Source organism: Cyprinus carpio, chromosome A22, assembly GCF_018340385.1.
Source record: "Cyprinus carpio isolate SPL01 chromosome A22, ASM1834038v1, whole genome shotgun sequence".
In the NCBI taxonomy this organism is placed as follows: domain Eukaryota; kingdom Metazoa; phylum Chordata; class Actinopteri; order Cypriniformes; family Cyprinidae; genus Cyprinus; species Cyprinus carpio.
Window position 1 is genome coordinate 19,347,620 of NC_056593.1, and position 19,259 is coordinate 19,366,878.

Below are 19,259 nucleotides of genomic sequence, written 5' to 3' on the forward strand. Positions count from 1 at the left end.
TTTTGATTTTTGGCATGAAAGTCCACCCCAAACCTAACCACCAATTAAGATGATGATACGAAAATGTACATATGAGATATACAAATTCATACAAATTAGTCACCAGTTCACCATAGCGTAAAATATTAAGAATTTCCATGAAAATGTGGATCTGGATATTTCACCCATTAGTTATTTAGATATATACTGTATTTAGATATTTAGGTCAAATCAGACCTGTGACTAAAATATTGAACGTGTTAGCTGAGCGGGCTGGCGAAATGCTAGATCACAGAGGACCTAAAAGGACCCACTTGTAACAATGTTGTCCCCCCAGCAATTGCCCTGATTCAAAGGAGAAAAGCAATACTGGGATAATATTTACAGATTATTTATCAAATGCATGACACTTCCTTCAAACCAATTCTGTCCTGGAAGGGAGGAGACCCTTGTTTATTAAAGGATATTCCACATCCTCTCTTTATGAATGCACTTCATTCTCAAAAAACACTTCTGTCATGAAGCCAGACAATACCTAACAGTAATTGAAAATTATAAGTGATGAAATGTGGTTTGTCCCAGTGCAGCAGTTGCCGCTCCCCTAGCTTGCAGCGTAATACAGCATAGCCAGACAGGAAAGCCCACAATCAACTGCAGTAAACAGACAATACTCGTAGTGAGAGATGCAGATTAAATCCTGGCGTTACCTTACCTCTATGCAGACTACCTGTTTGCTAGGCGGGTTCACCAAAAGAACATGAAAAGGAAGTGCTCTCTGTGAATCGACCCGAGTGAACAATTGCCACTCGATTCTGGTTTAATGTGGTTTTGTTGCGTTAATCGTCACCCTAATCCAAACAGAGGATCCAGACAGGGCCCACCCAGGTGAGAAGGGTGAAAGTTATAAAGGAAATAGATGCAGCTGCCTGCTGCTCGAAATGACAAAGATAACACAATAGGCATATGTGTACAATTTTACTATAGGAATCCTTGCAGCTCAAAGCCCTGGGCTCCTTTGACAAATAGTTTGCTCGTTTGTGATTGTGCATGAACGAGTGACATAGACACACAGGGGTGGAGACCGTGAGCCAGTTCTTGCTATAATCTGCTGCTATGCTATTTGATGTTTCGCTTCCTTTCAGCTTCCAGGCTTGTTATGTTGGCCTAGATCCAAGGTTTTCAACCAAGGGTCTGCAAGGGACCTGCAGGGTCAGTGGACAGATATATATTAAACATGATTTTCTTTAAGAAATTCTATCAGATATATATATATATATATTTTTTTTTTTTTTTCTAAACGAGGTTCAATGAGAGTTAAAGTCCTAAAAAATAGTGACTAAAAATATTAATCTGGAAAAACTACTAACCCCAAATCAAGATGAAGAAAAATCACACACACACACACACACACACTCATCAATCACACATCCTAAAAAATACAGACTAATAATCAAATTCATATAAATTAAATTGTTACATGGTTGTAAAAGTATGTACAATGACTGTAAATTTGCAATTATGACATTCAGTTATATGTCACAATGAAAAAAAACATTTCGAATGACATGCTTCAGAAGGTATTTAAATACATATCAATTCCCCTTCAACGGATACAAATAAAAAGTTTTCATAATCAATGTGAACAATTCACAGATCACTATTTTCCAGTGACAATTTTTTTTTTTTTTTAAATCTTCAGATGGAAAAAATATTACAAATGTCAATGCAAATGTGTTGAAATGAGATTTGGTTCTCAAGAGGAAAATTAAAGTATTGAGAGTGGGTTGATATTTGAAACCTGGGAGTTGTTGTACTGACTTATATATAAATTAAAAAAAATAAAATAAATAAAATATAATATAATATATATATATATATATATATATATATATATATATATATAATATATATATATATATATATATATAATCAAGTGCAAGTGCTATTACTTTGTTTTCCCTTGATTGTTAACACAACTGAAAAATTGTAGTCGTACACCAATATCTAGACAATTTCTGGCCATTGGAGCATTTAACACACTACCTTTTCAACCTAACACAGATTCAACTCAGTTCAGCTCACTGTAAATCGCAGCTATTTGATCATCACATATTGCATTTCACTCAAAACTCTGTAATGACTTTCGTTCCTGTCAATGATTGCTGGAGCTCTGTCTTGATTGCCACCTGATTTGAGTGGCAGTCTTCATGAGGGAGGCCGATAAACATCTTCTGTTTTTATTCATTTGGTGCAGTGACTCTGAAGAAGGAAGGGGTAGTGAGGTGTTTGTTTGAGACATGAAGCCATGATACGGCACAGCCACCATACCTGAGATTCAAAGGTAGGTAGATCAAAGACCTCACATTTGCAGGGTACATCTGAAGACGATAGAGCTGCTGGCATGCATGGGCCGACTTGCAGTAGCAGCACGGAACACCTGATGAAACAACACGATTGTGTGATAAAGGAGCTGAAGACTGCAACTCTGCGTGTCGGTGTGTATTAGAGAATTATGTTGGTTTGTGATGGCTATCGCTGTTTGTAGGCTGTAATGATTGGATTTGCAATCTGTTGGGTTCACTTACCCAAGACAATCTTCTGCTTTTATGCCCTTTACTGCTACAGAGAATGATAAGATTTTTTTTACTTTTTCATTTTATTGTTAAATGTGAATCTAAATGAAAAAATACATTATACATTCTCAGAGAAACTGTGCAAAACATTTACCTTTAGGGGTACAACAGCTTTTTACTGGGGGACCTTTGTACCTTCTTTACACCTAAAGGGCTGCTACTCTAATGTACTAATATTCACCATTTAGGGGTAAAGAAGGTACACCCCCAGTGAAAAGCTGTTGTATCCCTAAAGGTAAGTTTTTTTTTTTTTTTTTTTTTTTTTCTGATAGTGTACAGTGAACATTCACCATAAAAACTTCATTATGACCAACACCAACTTGCTTCCGCCACAATTTTCAGAACTCCGCAAGTCTGTACTTAAAGAAAGTTTAGAGTTTCCAACTCGTAATTGCATTGTAGTGCCATTCATGTGCACTCATCTTGAAACTATGATCATTACAACATGACTCAAAGAGCTTTAACTGTCTAGTTTGTAGTGTCTGGCTGTAAGGTTGGTACCTTTTCTCATGGAACAAGAGTTCCCAATAAGTGTTTCTGTGTGTGTGTTGGTGTAGGTCTAGCTGGATTAGAGCTGCTATGCTCTGATTGCTCCCACCTGTCAACAGGGTTAACCTCCCACTTCTGTTAGGTGCACTTACCCATGGAAAACTTTCAGCTCTGACAGGCGAGCAGTCCTCATTCTGCCCTACTCATACCCCAACCAGACCTACTCAAACTTGCCCCCAACAGTAGTCAATCCCCAACCCTAGTCAGCAAAACCATACACTACTTCTACCATTTCCACAGGCCTGGATACTATATCCACTAATGGAATTAAATAAATCTTGTGCTTCTTCAAAAGCATAAAACCTCTTGCAAATTCCAAGCATTAAATTGAGAAGGCTAACATTTTTTTTTTTTTTTTTTTTGTGGTCGCAAAGATTAATTTCAGCCCACTCGTGGCTTTACTATAGCCTGTGTAGCTCCAAATACCTTGCATTTTGCACTGTGCTAAAAGATGCTGCCATTTGGTGGTGTTTTTAGAAAGATACCATCTTTCCAAAGCAGTCCATACCTGAGTAGGTGACCTTATGTCAAATTTTGGCCTTTGATCCAGCAGCTACGATTCTCGAGGATTTTCTTTTAAAGTAGCATGACTCTCTACTGTGTTGAGTAACTCATGACAGCATTACCTCCCCTGCGTAAACCTTGTGTGTTATTGCTAGGTGCATTTATCTTCTAGTTAACCCTAGATCAGTTGAGGGATTGGGAAGGGAAACTAGATTGGCATCTCTCTGTGTGGTCCAGAGTGAGTCTCTGTGCAGCTGCCTGAGGGATCTGCACCTCTGCACGCTTCACTACCTCCACCCCCTCCTGTTGAGCCTCACGGCGGCCTGAACCAGCCCGTCAACAGGAAGCCAGTCTCACCTAAGTCTCTGAGGATGAGACAAGTTTTTGCAGTTCTCTTCTAAATGAATCTGTAATCAGAATAGGTACAGTGAATGTTAGTCATTAGCTGTAAATAAGCAGATATGATACTTTTTTTTACACACTGTTTACACTGTAAGTACATTCACATTTGCAATTATAATCAAGCTATAATTGATTCCCAGCCAGGTGTAATCCAGTTCCATTGGTTATTTGGAATGATAATGACTTTGTTAAACCTATAACTTATTTGTAACTACAAATAATTTCATGACTTTTTTTGTAGTGAATGCCATACACTTGTCCTTTTGAGTTGAGGCATAAAAGAAGGGACACTTGAGCTTTATCAATAGGGGTTATGGGGGTACATGTGGCAAAAACCTTTGCATAGAAAACACTGGGCTAACAGACTAATACTATTGGTTGCACAGGTGGAAATTAAGGTATATGCATGGCACAGTTTTGATAGCATTACATAGCCACATTGTTTGCACTTTCCAAGGGGGAACTGACCTACAGTATGACTTGCTTACTTGGAGTTGTCTCTGCACATTAAGCTTAGATATGAGAAACTATACTTGAACTTGATCAATTTCAGAAACCAACTGGTGCCATCTATAATTGCATGGTGAAAATGTATTACCAACATTTGTACATGGCATAAATTTTATGTCCATATTCTTTTACCTTTTTTATTTCTTTCTACAGCCACATGTCTTCTCACATTTTGTCATGGCAGGAGTAATTGGCTTCTTTGACAACTCGGACACAAGAGCAAATGTTAGCAAGGCCAAATCCACCTGGTGAGCAGCTCACACTTTTTCGATAAGGAGGGTAACTGTGGGAATTGTACGTAGTGGGATTTTTAAGCACCTGAGCAATGCAGAGAAATGACTCACTCCTTGTCTTGAATTTGATCGGCGTAATGAGTTTTCGACCACCAGCCTAAGCCACTCAGATAGGGGGACAATTTTTAAGGTCTAATCTAATGCAACTGGCTGTGCTTTAGAGCCACAGCATTCTCATTTACATACCACTAAGCCTCTTTGAAAGCCCTGAGTGCAGCAGAAAAGATATCTGACCTATGGATGGGCCACAAAAATTGCATTGGCCTCCTCATAACATGGGGATTAATCACACATATGATTACACATTAAATTACCTGGGCTGTATGCGTTTGTGCTGTGCTTTGGTGTCAGCATGTTAAGGGTTTTCGAAAAAGTTCGTTGCAACTACTTCCTAAAAAAATCCTTGTAACCAATTGGTTTTTGACTGATATAGACTGACATTCTGCCTGGCTTACCCTTTTCTTTACAAAAAGGACAGATTAAGACAATCCGTTGCAAGCCACCTCGACTTTGCAAGGTGCTTTAGGACTAAGAGCAAAGAGGATTTCTCTGGTGCTTCTGAGAAGATGCTGAGGAATCTTGCAGCATTAGTTTTGCCCACCTGGAAGTGCACAACAGACCACACCAACCCTTCCCTTTGTTTACTAGCTTAGTGACCATCATCCCCAGCCTTGATAATAACAACCCTGATATAGATATCACTTAGCAGCAGTATGTTTCTCTCTCTCTCTCAAACACACATGCACACTCAGTTTTAGAGTAATGTGTAAGATTAGAGCCCACTTTCGGCCTTGTCCCTTGTCTCATTAGAAACCTACACTTGAGTCAGACGTCCCACATCAAAGAGCAAACGCTTGCTGCGTCCCTCATGAAGGATCTAATCCAAAGATTGCAGAAATCCCTCTCACTCTTATCAGCAGCACCTTCAACACGTAAACCCAACTTATTTGGGTATTTACACACACAAAACATCCGACATTTAAGTCACTTTCTTGGGTAAGCTGTTTTTTTGCAAAACTTGTAACTTTGTCACTTGATATCGGATGACGACATATCAGGGAGGTAAAATGGAATTTAAAGTTAGGTAGGGATACATTAATACATTAAGCTCTGATTATCACCACTGCATCTCAACAAACATATGTTCTGGCCACTTGGTCCACTGAATGTAGACTTCCATAGGGTTTATGACTGTGAGGAAGCACCATTGGTGACATTAATGGGCAGTAGTATTGTTCAGCTGGCTTGATTTATTCCCTTTGGGCTAATGTTCTTGAGACAAGGCCTGCTGCTCCTTTCACTCGGCCTCTCAAGAACAAAGTGACAGCTGCAAGACTTGCCACGGCCTTCATGTCAACAGAACCTTCGATGGACACTCCAAACACCAATTGCACTGACAAGCCATCCCAAAAGAGGTTTTGTACTGTAATTGTGTAACATAATCCAGACATTTTTGCAAATTTAGGTAATGGGAAATCATTTTTACAGTGATAGTAAATGATCCTAAACAAGCAGTTTTTTTAATAATAAAGAATTTTTTAAGCTTATTAACAAAAAATGTTGTGAGGGTGTTGTGGTGGAATAAGAGAAGAACCACACGGCCCCAGTCCAATCTGTCGCCGTGACCCGTGTGCCTGCTGCCCTGTGCCAGTCATCCATTTACACCACACAGGCCCCGCACTCAATCACCAGTTTATCTCACTCACTTACCCCCGTCCAGGCAGATGGCACGGCCAGCTATGCCAGAAGAGCGAGCCAGCATCACACCAATAACCGGAATAGTAAATGAGTTAGCTGTATGCACATGGCATTAGCGTCTACTTGACCTGTTTGGAAAGTTTCACGATAGTCTCATCAATAGAGCCAATTTTTGCCGACTGAGAAGGTGTTTATGGGAGCAGTTGGCCAGAGGGGGGCCCAACAAAGGGGATCTGTAAATAAATATTCTTTAGAAGGAGTCAAAGCCCCTAAAATGGCTTTTGTTTCTAGAAGCCAAGTGCCCACTAAGCTGAGAATCGGTCAATACATTTTTTTTTTAAGTGATGAAGATATTGTTGCCCTCCAGAAGGCAGGAAATTTATGAAGGTTCCAGCAGGCCATATGTTTTTGTGGATTCATTGTCTATAGCAGACCCTAAAATGAGAAAATATGAGTAAACCTCACATATGAACTACTGTTAAATGACAGAATTATAGAATGATACTATTTTTTTTTTTTTTTTTTTTTGTCCAGCATCCCCATAACCATACAAAGGTTTTGGAGAATGTTTGTTTTCTTTTTTTGTTTTTTGTTTTGTTTTGTTTTGTTTTTTTTTGTTTTTTTGTTTTTTTTTTTTTTTTTTGTTTTGTTTTATTTTCAAAGGTTTTGGAGAATGTTTGTTTTCTTTTTTTGTTTGTCTTGTTTTTTCAGCATCTCCATAACCCTAAAATTTTTTGGGAGAATGGATGTTTTGTTTTGTTTTGTTTTGTTTTGTTTTGTTTTGTATTTGTGTTGATTTTTGTTTGGTTTTGTTTTGCATCCCCCTAACCCAACAAATGTTTTGTAGAATTGATGTTCTGTTTTGATTTGTTTTGATTTTTGTTTTGTTTAGTTTTGTTTTGCATCCCCATAACCCAACAAATGTTTTGGAGAATGGATGTTTTGTTTAGATTTGTTTTGATTTTTGTTTTGATTTGTTTTGATTTTTGTTTTGAGTTTTGTTTTTGTCTTGTTTTGCATCCCCATAAACCAACAAATGTTTTGAAGATTGGATATTTTGTTTTGTTTTGATTTGATTTGATTTGCATCCCCATAACCCTACAAATGTTTTGGAGAATGTGTGTTTTGTTTTGTTTTGTTTTGTTTTGTTTTGTTTTGTTTTTGTTTTGTCCAGCATCCCCATAACCCATGGAAGAATGGATGTTTTGTTTTGATTTGTTTTGATTTTAGTTTAGTTTTGTTTTGTTTTGCATTCCCATAACCCAACAAATGTTTTGAAGAATGGATGTTTTGTTTTGATTTTTTTTTTTTTTTGCATCCCCATAACCCAAAAAATATTTTGGAGAATGAATGTTTTGTTTTTTTTTGTTTTGATTTGTTTATTTTTGTTTTTTTTTTTTTTTTTGTTTTGTTTTTTTGTTTTGTTTTGATTTGTTTTGTTTTGATTTTTGTTTTGTTTTGCATCCCCATAACCCAAAAAATATTTTGGAGAATGAATGTTTTGTTTTGATTTGTTTAGATTTTTGTTTTGTTTTGTTTTGATTTGTTTTGTTTTGATTTTTGTTTTGTTTTGCATCCCCATAACCCAACAAATGTTTTGAAGAATGGATGTTTTGTTTTGTTTTGATTTGTTTAGATTTTTGGTTTGATTTGTTTTGTTTTTTTGTTTTGTTTTGCATCCCCATAACCCAACAGATGTTTTGGAGAATGGATGTTTTGTTTTGTTTTTTGTTTCTCAGTCATATGAATGAAAATGTCTTTGGCCTTACTACGTAATTAATACAATGTTAAAACAGCATTGTCAACTTCCTGAATGTCTTTCTCTAATAAGTAAACTTTCTCTAACTCACACACATATACACCCCTCCACACAAGTTTTTTAAACATATAATAGACTGAAGATGAGTACCTGGTATTGCTGATAAAATGGAGTTGTGTTAAAGTACTTTCTTAAATGAATAACTGTCTTAAAGAATACAGTCCATTATTTATTTTTCTAGTCTACAAAGCTGAAATCACTGTTACTAGCATTAAATAAGATAAAACAAAGTTTGGATACGTTCTGATCTGTTATTATTACTTTTTTCACATTTTAGAATCACAAGTCAAAAGAGTATTTTCTTGAAACAGATATTTAATATTTTAGCTTCTCCTAGATAGATGTTACCTTTTGTCTCTGGGCACTCAACCAGGTGCATCTAATTTATTACATTTTATTAAAAGTTTTATTTTGATAGGAAACAATTCAGTAGTCCGTTTTTGTTTCTGAAACGATTTTTAAAGCATTTAAACCAAAAGTTAAATTTAAATTCAGTCAAGTATGTCCAAACTTTTCACTGGTAGTGTAATTATATTTTAGTGCTTATGAGCTACCAATCTTTTAAGCCTTATAAAATGCTTGTGAGTGATTTATTTCTGAATGTTATTACAATGCATTAAAAAAAAGAAACCTGGAAAAAATCCTTTGGGAAGTTGGAATTCAAAAGTTTAGTGGTGACCTTCCTTCATATATCCTGCTGGTAGAACTAAAGAAATGATTCAGCAACCAATTGCCGTGTCTCCCAGAACACACACACATGTCGGGCAGGACAGAGACTTCCCTCAAACATAAACACACACACATTCAAACTCATCTTCACCGTCTGTCAGGAGAGAGATAGTTTGTGAGCACTTGGCTGAAGAGGTAATTACACTTATCTTTTGTCAGTCTTTGTCTCAGTGCAGCCAACCGAGTCTGCTTGAGGAGAGACGTGGAGTCTTTGTGCTGGGAGAGGGACCTGGGGCACTGCCCCACAGCACTCCACCTGCCAGCTGTTCCCCGCAGCCTGCAGGAGCCCGTCAGCACGCTCGAGCCTATCAGAGCCATCGCTCACCGGACCACACAATAGACCCGTTTACTAAAACTGAAGCTGTCTCCCCCCTTTAGTGACTATGGGAAGAAATCTGTGGCTACTATACCGGTTCCTTATGGGTAATTTTTAAATGAACATTTTTGCTTGGAGGAATTTTCCTTGGAGTAAAGGCTTTCAAAAATATAAAAACATTGTTGATTATTTATTGGGTTGGGTAGTAAGTAGTTTGTTTGGTTTTTTTTTTGTTTGTTTTTGTTATACTATGTTTCTGTGTTGATTCATTTGAGCTGTATCTGTGTGAAAGCACATGGTATTGCATAAGGCTTTTGCTTTTCCCTTTACTGACAGAAAATAGTGGCTTTTGTTCCTGGTCATGTCTGAAACAGACTGAATGGTTTCTGCTTAGGCCACTGATTAAAATACACAATCATCCATCTCTTTATTCATAGAAACGATTTCAGACCATTCTCACAGCAGTGTCAACATCAATAATATATCTTTTTCTCTCTTTATCTTCTTATGAGCTGTGAGTGGTTGTTCGTTCCAGATTTTTGCAGTGATATTATACAGTGATAAGCCTAAAAAACTACTACTACTACTACTAATATATATATATATATATATATATATATATATATATATATATATGTAATTAAGGTGTATATGAAGGTGTATGTGGTAATTACTATCTATCTATCTATCTATCTATCTATCTATATATATATATATATATATATATATATATATATATATATATAGTAATTACCACATACTCCTTCATATACTCTCAGAAAAAAACATGATTATAATTTCCATATATATATTTAATGCATATTCATAATGTTTTATAGCACACTTTTTAATCAGGTGCATGTTGTCACAAATAATTTTTAAGTTAATTTATATAATATTTTTTTTATTATTTGTTTGTTTATGTTTTGTTTGTTAATACCAATTAATGATATAAACGCATGAAATGTGTTATTGATTGTGTTATAATGAATCACATGTATGAATACCATGAACAAACAAGTATTAAAATAAATATTTTGGTTGTATTGTAATTGTGAAGGATCTAATGGATTGTAATAAGTGTAATAACACATTAATAATACCTTTATAATACTTTATACACACACATATATCAGTGGACTTCAGGATGGAGTTATAGTAGATGAGATAAGTAGTGAAAATGCTTGTTTATGATTTTTTTTTTTTTTTTTTTTTTTTTTTTTTTATGTATGAAGCACTTTCTTTTCCAAATTTTATTCTGACTTATCTTGTGAATCTTAAAATTAGTACACTGAAAACAATTGGTGTAGGACTTGCTTTCAAACTATTTTCACTCTGCTAGTAAACTTCACAAATAATTACAAAGAAACTGCAAGTAACACATTATTATACAAATTATTTTTCAAAGTTGAAAGGAGGAGTATGTTTTACAAGACAATTATTTCTTTCCACTTCAAAATGTCATTCATTTTATTTTTTCAGTGTATGATTTTGATTGCAATGTTGCAGACTGGCCGCTGTAGTTTTGTTTGAGTAGCTCTGCTGACTCTGTGAGGTGCTTTACCCTGCTCATTTCCTCTCATTCCTAGCTGCTCTGGCCCATCAATTATGCAAGAGGAACAAATTTTGAATTTGACACCGATTGGGCCAGTTCAAGTTTTCAAAATACATCCCAGTATGAATAATTGAGGGTGCAGGTTCAATATGTGATCAGTAGACCACAGTACTGATAGACAAGTGGAGTTAATCTGCAGAGCTGGACGGCACCCAGCACACCAGCGCTATTTACTTATATCTGGAAAAAAATGACCTCATTGCAGAAGCAGACCTTTTTTTTGTTTTGTTTTTTATTCATAACACAACATTACTTATGATTTTTAGATGTGTTATCACATTGCAGAAAATGTTTTAACTTCAAATAAACATTTTAATAAAATTTACAACCATGGATATACTGATATGATACTTGCCTATTCATTGCTACAACTTTATTTATTTATTTATTTATTTATTTATTAACACAATATTATTAATTATTTTAGATGGATTATAACATGTCACATTGTATGCGATATATGGGGGGAAAAAAGAGAAAAAAAAAAAACTGCAACCAGAGACACTTATGATATTTGGCTATTATTTTATTTTGTTAGTTATTGTTAATTTAAGTTAAAAGTAAAGTAAAGTAAAGTAAAGTAAAGTTAAATTAAGTTAAATTAAGTTAAATAAAAACAAAATTAAATAAAATGTAAAAAATTACAATATTACTCATTAAATTTTTTGAGATGTATTAAAGAAAAGTTTTTTTTTGTGAGATGGCTTCTAACATCACATTGTATTTTTTTAAAATAAATAAATAAATAAATAAATGAGTTTTAATTTCAACTTCACTTTTTTTTGAAGAATTGCAACCACAGATACAGTGTCATAGATATAGTATCAAAATATTATTTATGAAATATGGACATGCTTGTGTTTTATTGTATTACATTCTGATTATATATATATATATATATATATATATATATATATATATATATATATATATATATAAAGCTGAGGTTGGGAGGGTGGGGCTAGTGTGGTGGGCGGGGCTTGATGAAGTCAAATGAGGCTGTGGGCGGGGGTGCGTGAGTTTAAAAGAGCATGCGGATTAACCGTAATGGCTCTGACTCAATGTTCTCTCATCTTGGTCTTTTTAGCAGCTCTCGATGCGGATAACAAACATCCCCAGGGCAGACAGTGTGATTCATGCGCTGTCACCTTGTGTTCCCCGCTTTGGCACGCAGCCTAATCTTTTAATTGTGTATGAGTGAATTCCCTCACTGACAGAAGAATGAGGCGTTTGGAGAGATATTAAAGTCGATTCAAACAATGTCGTTGTAGGCTGTCAATGAATGCTCAGGGTTACGCCGTGTGAAAAGGAATTGTCATCTTCCTGTTTTGACAGTTTGGAAGTGACAAAGTTGATGGATGGTGATTGAGATGTTATTGTGCGGTCAGAGTTTTCGCGTTTGTCGTGTGCTGCTCAAGGACACAAATAAATGGGAGAAATGTAGAGCAACTGTGTCCGTGCTATTCTCTTCAGGTTTACAGTCTGCCATATGTGTGACTACACAGTTAACAGGTGTACAAATGGCAAGTTTCCAGTGACGGCGTCCACAAAGCAAAAATTATGTGGAATGTAGAAAAAAATCACGGCCGTTCAGAACATCACCAGCTTGTGGGCCGGTTATAATGAACCCTCTCCACAGACTGTGATGACATTTTTGCACAACTATTAATGTACATTTATAACACCGTACTTTGTGTTACATTACCTTGGTATTAAATTACAAAACTGCATACCTGAACTTGAAAGCTAAGCAAGGTTTGGCCTGGTTAGTACCTGAATGGGAGCCATGTGATGGACTGGTCATCAGATCAGCTTGTTTCCCTGTATACATCCTCCACAAACCTACATAGGACAAGCGGTTTGAAAAAAAAAAAAGAAAAGATTGCCGAAATCAATTTCTCTATTTTTTTTTTCCTTTTTAAAAAAGTCATGGAAATGCTATTGACGACATTTTCTTTTAAAATCCTATTTATAATTTTAATATATATTTAATATTTTACTTGGAATAGTACTACAGGATGTGACTTGAAGTCTTCCAAATTAATTCTGATTTCAGTAAGCACTTACTGTTAATCAAATGCAATTTATCAATACCTTTCTACATTCCTAGGATAGTACATGGCCATTTTGTTTCCTTTTAGGTCTTGTTCTGGGCATCAGGCAATGAAACATACTTAGATGTTCGGAAGATATTAAAGAGAAACTCACTGGTGATCCCTCAAATGACTGTGAAAGGAACAAAGCACTAGATATTGAAATACTACAAAATAGATAAACTGCTTTTTTGAAATGCAACTACTAAATGCTTTCCTGAATAGGTGTTAGTCATTATGTGATTGGAATGTGATTTCTTGAGCAGCATATCAGCATAGAATGATTTCTGAAGGATCATGTGACAATGAAGACTGGAGTAATGATGCTGAAAATTCAGCTTTGATCACAGGAATAAATTACATTTGAAAACATATTCACATAGAAACCAGTTCTTTTGAATTATAATCATATTTTCCAATATTACTGAATTGACTATATTTATGATCAAATACTAATAAACATTTAGGTCATGGAGAATAACAGACTACAGCAATCTGGCATACTTTCCTGGGATCCAAGAACTTGAATCGGCTCTTTAAAATGCAAAAAAAGTGTGCTTGACTGCACAGCATGTCTTGTTATGACACTGTTATCCATAATTTTAAGGTACAATCCATAATAAACTGAGAAAACTGACTAAAATGTGTGTTTTTGCTGAAAAGAATGGCAGCAATTTAAAGGGATAGTTCACAGAAATGCAGAAATGTTAATCCATGCGTTCATGACCTCAAGGTTAGACTATTGTAATGCTCTATTGGGTGGTTGTTCTGCACGCTTAGTAAACAAACTCCAGCTAGTTCAAAATGCAGCAGCTAGAGTTCTTACTAGAACCAGGAAGTTTTGTGTATGTTATTTAATTATGTTACGTCCCCTAAATAGTTGTTATTTTGATTAGTGTCCAGGAGTGTAGGAAAGCAACACATTAATGAATTAATTAAATTAATTATTAAAAATAAGGGAATCATTTGTTACCAGAAAATGGATTGTGTAATAAGGAACAAACTGTGACAAAATAGATCGATAAACATTTGGTTAATGATTTTCAACAAAACCACCAACTGCTCTACAAATCTTTACAGTGACAATGGAATTTCCAAGAGTGAGACAAGAGCGGAGCTTAAAACAAAGAAATGAATAAAACAAAACACCAACCATCTTAAACCAGCCTCAATTCTAATCTAATCAAAAGAAAACGAAAGAAAAATTCTTCAGAATAACAAAATTACAAATGTTAGCTCCCACTCCTAAACTAGTGTTTTTATACAATCTGAAATGCTACTTGTTGCTTGTGTACGTCACGTGACATACTAACTTGTCTCAACTCTGAGTCGAGGAAACATCCAAATTAAAATTCCCTTATACCCCCTCGTTAGACTCCGATTGGTTCCTTAAGAATCTTTGTCACGCCCATAATGAAGAATGACAGAGAGCTCCTCCAATCACAGGACCTGAGAGGTAAAGACAGGGAAAAATACAAAAAGGATGGGGAAAAAAACCTTTCTGAACACTACGGAACGTAACAATGATCATATTAGCCTGGTTCTGTCAACACTGCACTGGCTCCCTATCAAACATCGTATAGATTTTATTACTTATAAAGCCCTGAAAGGTTTAGCACCTCAGTATTTGGACGAGCTCTTGTTACATTATAGTCCTCCACGTCCGCTGCGTTCTCAAAACTCAATTTGATAATACCTAGAATATCAAAGTCAACTGCGGGCGGCAGATCCTTCTCCTATTTAGCGCCCAAACTCTGGAATAACCTACCTAACATTGTTCGGGAGGCGGACACACTCTTGCAGTTTAAATCTAGATTAAAGACCCATCTCTTTAACCTGGCTTACACATAACACACTAATACGCTTCTAATATCCAAATCCATTAAAGGATTTTTAGCTGAAACTGTGGTCCTTGGGGAATAATAAAAATCCAAGTCACAAATGAATCCCTGTGGCTCATGATCATATATTGAGGTCTTGTGAAGTGAAATGGTTGGTCTGTGCAAGAAACTGAACATTATTTACACCATAAATACCTGTAATCCAGAGCCTCAGGCAGAAGGGTAAGTCAGATTCTTTACTGGTTCTTTTGGACGGTTCGTTTCAATGAAAAGGTTTGAATAACCGATTCATCAGTTCATTATAAAACATGTTTTACATGTGTCTAAAGCATGTAATATGTTGAATAAACTAGTCTTAATCAGTTAACCTTTTCACATTAACAAAACTTTCATTCAAGTGTTCAGTTCACTCATGCTCATATCAGCGGCTCATCGGTCTTCAGTATGAGTCAAACTGTTTCCTCAGTTCATTGTCTGCTTGAGGAACGGGAGCGCTGAATCGGTTCAATCATCACAGGATCAGATATGCTGCTATTTTGACTCATTTGCAGTTGATGTGACTGTCAGGTATCTGAAAGTAACTTTTGATTGAGTAACTTGTAGATCTGTGCTGCTTGAGGCATGAACTGTTTCAGACGATTCAGTCCGATCCTGCCGACTAAAAAGAACCAGTTCAAAAGAATGATTTGTTCACAAACCAGACATCTGAGGATCTGGATTACAGATAATAATGTTGTAAATAATGTTCAGACCGACCATTTCTCTTCATAAGACCTCACTATATCATCAGGAGCCAAGAGTATTAATTTTGTGCTGCCTGTATATGCTATTTTGACTCTCAAAGTGACGGTAGCCATTGACTTGCATTTTATGAATCACCAAGGAGTACGGTTTCAGCTAACAATCTTCTTTACTGTTTACTGAAGAAAAAAAAGCACATACATCTTGGACTGCATGAGGGCAAGTAAATTAACAGGATTTATTTATCAATTTTGGGTGAAATATTCCTTTGATTTAAATACAAATGGTGCAGCACTATACCAATGTAGTAGTGGGGGGGGCTTCCCAACATGTTAGTCAGTATGTTTGACACATTCTATATGTGATGGCATAATTTGCTGTCACATATAAAGCTCTCTGCGAGTCCTGTCGATCGCTGAATGTGAGTTCTTGGGTTTCAGCAAGCTTCTCTTACAGGTGAGAGTGGTAGATTAAAGCTGGAGTCTGTCATTAGCACAAAGGCTTTATCACCATGCGCACAGAGCTCTCTCATTACGCGGCCTGTCCACTCAGACAGATGCCTGTCATACACAGATCACCACTGTTGCTTTGCTTATGGACCTTACGACCACCATCTCCAGTTACATGAACTGATCACGAATCAACCGCAGTAACGGTGCCAGCAAATGAAATGCCTCATTACTTGATGGATGTGCACTGTTGATACAAGAGAAATGGTTGGTAGTTTGGGTTTTGGTTGGCCCCCTAATGATGTTGCCCCATCTCAGAGGTTAAGGCTCCATCTAGAACCCACAGTGGGGTTCCTGTCATTTTCATTTAGAGATGGATTGAGGCCCCCATGCAAACGAACGGGTCCAAATCAACAGCAAACAGCAGTTACGCAAGATTCTCCGGAATGGGGCCATAGACATACTCCCTATTTGCCTCCAAATCTTTCCTTCCATGTAGTTTCTAGTTTAATTAATTTTTATTTATTTTTTTAATTATACACTAAAAAAAACTTTGATGTCAGATTTACTTTTTTACTCGTTAATTGTTAATAAATTTTACAAACAATTACACAGAAACAGCAAGTAACATTGAATTAAGCATGCAATTTTGAAGTAGAGAGACTGAATTTTCTTGTAAAACATACTGCAATAATCTTTATATACAACTCTGAAAAAAAAAAAATATTTTTACAGTGTATGCTGTTAGTGTTAGTTTATTTGTGTAGGTGAATAATATACAGTCTTCACTACAAAATCCTCCCCATTAATGGCTTTTTGGCAAAATTTCTGCAAAGTTTTGATCCTCTAAAGTTAGCTTGGATTATATGTATCTTAAACACAAATAATTAAACATTATTTTCACAGTTCTTGCAGGATTGTAGTAATATTTAACTTGATTTTTCATGATTTTTCTTGACATGAATAAATATTATTTTCACAGTTTTTGTATAATTGTAGTAATATTTATTTAGATTTTTCTTGATGTAATTATAATTTTCACAGTTTTCACATAATTGTAGTGATATTTGTCTTACTTTTTCTTGATTTTTCTTGACATAATTGAATGTAATTTTTTTTTCACAGCTTTGCATAGTTATAATATTTATCTTGATTTTTTTTTTTTTTTTTTTTTGAGACAAGCTTAAAACAATAAAATCTATTCATGAAAATCACTGAAATGTAGCATTTGCATTGAGCAACCTGAGCTACACCAAGTGTAAGTTACGTTCTTAACCCTATTAACTGTAAACTGAAAATATATTATTTAGAGGAGTGGTTTCAGTTTCTAGATTCTTTTTTTTTTTGTTTTTTGTTTTTTGCCACACACTAACTATGTTCTTTTTATTTCTTTTTTTCTGTTTTCACAAGCTACTCTATTACTGCAAGGGTTCATGTCCTTTTCAAGTTCTGATGCATTCCTGTATGTTGTTATTCTGTTAAGTAACACAAGGGTTAACAAACGTGCAAAACACTAGTACTCTGACATTACAAATATGTATTGGATTAGCTAGCTAGCTAGACAGATAGACAGATAGACTGATTGATTGATTGATTGATTTTTTTTTTGGGGGGGATTATTTTAGCCGTCAATTATATATATATATATATATATATATGATATGTGTGGCTATAGTTCACCCCCCACCCCTCCATCTCCAGAATGACGTGCGGGACAACACTCCCTACATTGTTTCCACTCCCGGACCTCACGTCACAGGAATCAGGGTAGACTTGGCCCGGCCTCAGCAGAGAGTACGTCAACACATAAACAACCGTCCGTTTGTCGTGACCCACGGCCAACACCTCGCTCACCACCTGCCTTCTCCAGGTACACCCAAACTGGTTTTCTGTGTCTGGCTGCTGTTTGCTTCTCATTGTCAATGAGATATGCCCCTTCATCTTTAGCTTTTCATCAATAAAGGCAGCTGTGCGTGAGAGACTTCCACCTTGTCATACTGTATTTTGACTAATATGATTAATTTCCCCAATTTTATTGGTGTCTATTCAACGTGTGCATGTTCTCTGTGTCAGTGATTTCAAAATCACATGTAAACACGGTTTTCTTGAGTTTTTGTGAGCTGATAGTTATCTGCAATTTGTTGCACATGTAAACACTCAATTCAAGCTTTTTATGAAAAATTCAGACTGGGAGAGATATTAAACAACAAATGAGACCTTGCTGTGCTGTAGCATGTCTGCAGTAATTCCAGTGCCATAATGTATTTGAAAACACTTAAAAAACAACAGAATAAATCATTCAAGCTTGTCTACTCTTTAAACTACACTACTGTTCAAAGGATTACAGTGAGATTTTTTTTTTTTTGAAAGATATTTTTTTTTTCTGCAAGGATGCATTAAATTGACAATAAAGACACTGAAAATAAATAAATAAATAAAATAAAATGTAAAAAGCAAATCAGCATATTAGATTGATTTCTGAACGATCGTGACACTGAAGACTGGAGTAATGATGCCGAAAATTCAGCTTTGATCACAGGAATAAGTAGAATGGAGTTATGATTATTAGATTTATTTTTTGATGATAGTGATAATGAACAGCATTCTATTCTATACAGATATACAGGCAACCCTCATATCACAGTACCACACACCACACCACACACTACTGAATAGATATATATATAACAGCATTCTATTCTATACAGATTCAGTACAGTCCACATCTTAACAATAAAAAAATAAGTAATTCAGTATTAAAAAAAAAAATACTGAATTTGCCAGCATTCTCACCCACTGTAATCCCAAATCCAAGTGGATCTGTTTTTATTTTTCATAAGTGACCGATTGACAATGACAAGAGGATGCACAAATATTAGAGTGAATGCAAAAACCTCTGCGTTCCCCTAAGAAATTTAAACTTTATTAGGGGAACGCAAAAGAAGGGAGGTAATCTTATTGGGGGCATACATTATTTTTTATTTATAAATTTAATTTAAGTGATTCCATATTTGTAAATGCCTCTTACCCATTGCTTACACTGTTTACCCATTAACTGTTACCATTCAGATATGGCTGGATTTGAAAA